The 6,395-nt window shown below is 42.8% G+C and overlaps 1 protein-coding gene across 1 annotated transcript in view; it reads right to left on the reverse strand.

Annotated features, from left to right (window-relative positions):
• Positions 1-2,464, reverse strand: part of RAD21 (RAD21 cohesin complex component) — a 23,717-nt gene extending 21,253 nt beyond the window's left edge. The window contains exon 1 of the mRNA XM_015856218.1: positions 2,178-2,464. The gene's annotated coding sequence lies outside the window, so the exon portion shown is untranslated. The remainder of the gene's footprint in view (positions 1-2,177) is intronic.
• Positions 2,465-6,395: the final 3,931 nt, after the last annotated feature.

Below are 6,395 nucleotides of genomic sequence, written 5' to 3' on the forward strand. Positions count from 1 at the left end.
CTTTCAGAATTCTCACTGTCTGAGGTTAGGAATGAGGCCTTAGGAATGGTTTTCCTTCATTTGTCCCAGCCACAACCTCTATTTACTAGCAGGCATCCTGTCCTACCACATAGATTCAGCATGTCCATGTACACAATAGAAAATGATAGAATCATAGAATCACCAAGGTTGGAAAAGACCTAAAAGATCATCCAGTCCAACCCTTCACCTCTTACCAACAGCTCCCACTAAACCATGTCCCTCAACACAACATCCAGCCTTCCCTTGAACACCCCAAGGGTCGGTGACTCCACCACCTCCCTGCACAGTCCACTCCAATGCCTGACCACCCTTTCTGAGAAGTAATACTTCCTAATGTCCAGCCTGAATCTCCCCTGCCGTAGCCTGAAACCATTCCCTCTAGTTCTATCACTGATTACACGAGAGAAGAGGCCGACCCCCAGCTCACTACAACCCCTCTTCAGGAAGTTATAGAGAGCAATAAGGTCTCCCCTGAGCCTCCTCTTCTCCAGGCTGAACATTCCCAGCTGCTTCAGCTCCTCATAAAGCCTGTGCTCCAGACCCCTCACCACTTTGTTGCTCTCCTCTGAACACGTTCCAGGTTCTCAATGTCTTTCTTGCATTTGATTTTTAGGCCCTACCTCAGCTATCCCAAACCACACAGTGAAACCGCAGTTACAAGTCAAAAGAGTCGTGATCCAATTGCTGCAATCAAATAATAACACTCCTTTAAGTGTATGTAAGTTGATAAAGAGACTTATCAGTCTGATTTTTTTTTTTTCCCCAGCAGATCACCCAATAAATCTGACTGTAAGAAAACCTGGTTCCTAACGTTTTGCCTCACAGTTAAACTCATGCATCAGCCAAGCAATGACTCTCCCTTCTGGGGGAAATTCCATCATATCTGAAGCAGAGTAGCAGCGAACTCAATGGTCAAACAGTGATTTATGTGGTAATTTCAGATCATTGTAGGTCTCAAAAACTTCTTGCTCCTCATTTTATTCCTCCTCAGCTTCCTCTATAACAAATATTTTAGATCAGTGTCTGTGGTGCTTCCAAGTTCCACAGAATATCAAACATGCAAAAGGAACCCTTACAACTCAAGCCTGATCCAAATGCTCCAACATTTCCCCCATAACTAGTTCTCTGGAGGATGAGGTTACAGCACTATGAAGTATGTTTAACACACACATTCACACAGTGAGGGCCTGCCTGTTAACTTCTCCAAATTCACAGTATTTTCTTCCAGGCATTTGAATACGATCAAAAAACATTTTAACCCTAACAGTGCCAACGAACCACACAGACTCCCACCTCCTCACCTACTGACACAGAAATACAGCAACATCGCTTTATAGTTCAACTAGAAGCTTCTATTGAGATCACACAGAATCACAGAATGTAGGGGTTTGGAAGGGACCCCTACGAAAGATCATCAAGTCAACCCCCTGCAACAGGCCTCCCCACATACCACGTACACAGGTAGGCTCCAGGTGGGTCTTGCATATCTTGCAGAGAAGGAATACTCCACCACCTCCCTCGGCAGCCTGTTCAGTGGCCCGTCACCCTCACTGTAAAAGAAGTTTCTGCAGTTCGTGTGAACTTCTCGCATGTACTTTCATTCCATTACCCTAGTACTATCACCGACCGCAACTAACTGAAGAGACCTAGACTACTACTATGGCTCCCCACTCAGTTTTATAACCTGGATCAAGTCCCTCTCAGCCTTCTTTTCTCAAGGGCTAACCAGACCCAGTTCTAAGTCTCTCCTCATCAGGGGAGATGCTCCAGTGCCCTTCACCATCTTAGTGGCCCTTCGCTGGACTCTTTCCAAGAGATTCTGTTTTTATACTGGGACGTGCAGACTGCGACACAATATCCAGATGAGGCTCACACAGGGCAGAGTAGTCGGTGAGGATACCCCTTCGACGCTGCGGAACCTCTGGGTGGCTTCTACAAATGCCAAGAGCGCACCAAGCCCACGGCCCCTCACTCACTATTGCTCCAACACCGCGGCCGCCGGACCCCGAGCCTCGGATCCCCGGCTCCTCAGCCCCCCTCCCCCGGTCGGGCCGTGCCCGTATCCCCACCAGGCCGCAGCGGCGTCGCGGCTCCCCCCGGCCGTATCACGGAGCCGCCGTCCTTCGGAGCGATCGCGCCCGTTGCCGCTCGCTTACCCGTGTCCGGGAGCAGGGGGAGGCTGTGGCAGCGGCTGGCCGGGCCGGGCTGGGTACCTGTGTACCCGCTGCACTTCACCGAATCCAGCCGAACCGCTCACTCAAACAACCAAGATGGCGGCCGGGCCCCTTCCTGCCGCCCAAAGCCGCCGTTCAAATCGGCAGGATGTTTACTGTTAAACTGCCCCCCTCAGCCCGGCCGCGCCGCACGCACCGCGCATGCGCAGCGCAACAGCCGCCACAGGGCGGGCGTCCGGCGGGAGCTGTCCAACTGCGCATGCGCACGGGAAAGGGGCGGGGCGATGAGGAGAGGTCGACTGAGGAGACGGAGCGCGCATGCGCACTGCATCCATTGCTCCAATGGAAGGCGGAAGTGGGGCGCGTTCAGTTGCCATGGCAGCGGCCCATTTAGGCTTGTGTGGCCTACCTGGTAACTCCGTCCTGCCTTCACGTTGGTTTCCCATCTCCTGTTGCCCAACAAACACCAAAACCTCAAAAGCAGCGCTTACTTTGTAGTTAGCTTGTCCAAAATGTCTCTCACTGAAAGCAGCCATTCCTTTTTATGACCTACTTAAGTAGATCAGCACAGCAGGTTTTCTAAAAAGCAATACAGCTATTTGCAAATACAGCAGGTAATGCATCTTACTGGGTGACAGCACCAACAAATAATACGTTAAAATCCATAAACTCAAATCTCTCGATCTTCTTTCCTGTCTCAACTTACAGCATTCATTTCCTTTAATTACATCTCATTAGAGTTTGCTGGCTATTGCAGTGTTTCTGTTGTTTTTTTTGTGGGTTGTTTTTTTTTTTTTCCTTCAAGAAAGCATCTGCTGTACCACCGCTCTTTATTTGCTTCCCTGTCTGTACAAATTGATTTAGTGGACACTGAAGCAGCAAGTGTGTAGGTTATAGGATGTTATCATCTACTGGACCACAGTTCAGACATTCTTAAACACTGGAACAGTGGTGATACGCTGGACTGTGTCAATTCAAGCATCTGCTGTGGATGAACTGAAAGAGTGTGCTGTAAGAAAAAAGCCACTCAGAGGAAACAAAAGAAGCCATACCAGTAAAATCATGTGTTTTTCTTCTTCAGTTTTCTAGCTATAAGCTTATGTGCTGTTTCAAAGATGCCGAATATTAGTGGTTTTTGGCCAAAATTCCTTTTGTATGCTGGTCAGTGTATGCTGGTTGTCTGTCTAGAAGAAAACAACAAATGACATTTGTCTGATAACAGAAATTAACTATGGGAAATAATTCTGTTTCTTTTTAAATTGACACTACAGTTTCCTTAATAATTGCCCACTTTTTTTTTTTCATAATATACTGAAGAAACAGGTCTCCAGTTTTGTGGGTTTTTTTCTGTCCCTCCTCTAAACTGCTTAAGCAATCAATAATGTCTCCCTAAAAACATATATTTTTCAAGTACATTTAAGATGTTTGATGTTAAGGTTTGGGTAGCACCTACCCTCTAGTTAAAGCATAAAACTAGGACACATATCCAGACCTTTCCAGTTGACTCTCTGTAGTCAGATGTTGCAGCTTTTCCAAAGTTTAGTTTTCAGTCTTTCCATACTTAGTTATTATCTGACTTTAAAAATGGATTCTTCAAAGAAGCGAGTATACGCAAATCCCAGGGATTTTATAGTCTAAATTCAGCTCAGTTTAAATCTGAAGGATTTGAATTATCACATCTGTTTCTTTTGGCAGTATGTGACTACTGTGAAGATCAGTCTATAGTCTTGTCCTGTAGTTTATTTTCGAATGTGTAATAAATTGGCACCGGCCTAATTTAATGTAGCTTATTTTTTCTAAGTTGTTTTAGATGCTTTTCTCCTTTTACAGCCATGAATGCTTTCTTCCAACAGGATTAAAATCAAGACTGTTTCTTTGCATGGGCCAAAATTAAGGTTAATTGTGCAGTACAAAAATGTTTCGTTTTTAGTGTGCAGATAAATGCACATCATGTGCAAGTCAGTTTTTTAATCTTCCACAGAATTTTCAGGTATTCTGCTAAAAAATGAATGTAATTATAGTGCAGTGAACAAAGAAAACTAAAATACAGTGTATTGCAACTCATACGCGTTGAATATATCCACTGTCCTTGTTTAAAAGGACACAAATGAGTTCTCTTCATGACTGCTTCAAATGTTTGTGATAGAAATAAATTATTTTTCACTTTTTGCACTTTAGTTGTCATGAAAATCAATTCTTTGAAGAAAGCAATTTTTTTTTTCTCAGTTTCAAATGTTTGTTTACAGTTTTCTTTTCACCCAGATTGGAAAATACTGTGAGGATCCTGACCTCAAGAGTGTAACCCATCTTCTTCCCCCCACCGCCCTTCTTTTTTCCTAAGACATGACCAGAGAAGAGGCCTGCTGTTTGATTGGTATGCTACAGTCAGTACTTCGCTGAATTTTTCTCTGGCTCTGCTCAGACGTGTTCATTCCAGATGGTACTTTAAAAAGCAAGCTTGTGACTGTTATGTGCACTCTTGCTGGCATATAGCAGATCACATTATGCAGTGACATTTAGAAAGAAACTGAGGCAAAAAGCCTGTTTTCATTTCCAGCTTCAGCCAAGTGTAACTATCAGGCAACACAACCATAATTTTCTAGTGCAGAACAGCTTAGTTCATATATAAATAGCTTGCACTTCACAGAGTGGACAACTTGTTGTAATTCTTTTTGAATAATTGGGGTAATCACTTTCTCCCTCCGAAGTATTGGAATTTGAGATCCAGATCCTCTCTGATGTCACACACCTGTCTTCCAGTTCTTTACAATCTAAGCAATTTCACTGAATCATTACAAATTACTGGCAACATCTTTGGCAGATAAACTGCTTTTTTTGAGCCATCAAATAAGAAAGGACAGTCACAGTCGTACATCTGTGATACAAAGTAGAGGAATAAATATAAATTATTATTAGATCAGAACCTGTATCCTCTAAAAGCATCAACATTTCAAGACAGGTAATAGAAAATTTGTCCATTGTGTTTGAGGAACAAATCACCTCTGCTGCAGCTGTATAGAAGAGCTGAAGCAAGTAAGTCACCACTACTGCGGCTGCATCTGCAGATCTGGAGGTGCTTGAAAGGGACCTACAAGTGCACATGGACAGTTTTTAAACTGTAAACCACAGCTCCCTTTTGATGATCCATAGATGTGTTTTGTGAAACTGACTTTCAGCTGCCACCATTAAAACATTCTATTCTAGACATTAGAAGACAAACACGCTCTGGCTGGCTTATGAGACATCATCCAGGAAAATAAAGCTTTTATTTAAACTTTTGAGGAATTCAAATTAGTGGTGTCCATTCTAACTACCATAATACTCAGAGATAACAAATAAAAAGAATAGACAGCTTGGTCATTAGGCATAACTAAGAAACTGTCAGTGCTTAAAAAGGAGTTATTTTATAAGACATCATTCATCACCACATGAACAGGAAAGTACAATAGATCTCTCGCATCCAAGTGATCAGACAGAACCTTTCCTGTAGCTAGTTCCTCGAATATATAATTCTTTTGAGAGTAAGAAGTCTCCACCTCGTTCCACTAAAATCAGACATTTTATAGAAAGCAGTTTATCTGTGCGCTCTCTGTAGCTTCACCAGGCTTCTGAAGGCACAGCAGAGCTGCTCTTGTTCTGCCAGTTTGCAGTGGCTGATGCCCTAATTATTACCTGTTTTCACTATGGGCCATTCTATTTTTGCCACCTGGCGCAGATCCCACATGCTCGGTACATACTGGATGGGAATAACAGGATAGGAATATGAAGTTGCATTCTTTCCTCTTCTGACTCTTGTTTGAAGCTTTGTCAGTACCTCCTGGTGGAAAGGTTTTTATTTGCAGGGAATTTTATGTATGCTAAGTCATAGGCATTTTGTACTGCTTTGTTTCTTTAGGGGAATGCAAAGAGATATAACTGAGGCAAAAAAAAAAAAAAAAAAAGGTCTAGATTTCTGAAATGGCAGTGGAATTTCTGATCTTGATTCTTGCTAATAGTGGGTTTGTGTCTTGATGTTAAGATCTGACACCAAATATGCAAATATTATGCACCAAATAATCAGTACAAAAAAATCTTGTTTTTATTGCAGTTTTCATTATCTCCTTAATTCTGTTATTAGAATTATTATTTTTTTCCAGCTCACTAAGAATTTTCTATAGATGCAGTGTTCCTGTACTCACCTTTTCATTCAAATATAATAAC

This window comes from Coturnix japonica, chromosome 2 (assembly GCF_001577835.2).
Source record: "Coturnix japonica isolate 7356 chromosome 2, Coturnix japonica 2.1, whole genome shotgun sequence".
NCBI lineage: Eukaryota > Metazoa > Chordata > Aves > Galliformes > Phasianidae > Coturnix > Coturnix japonica.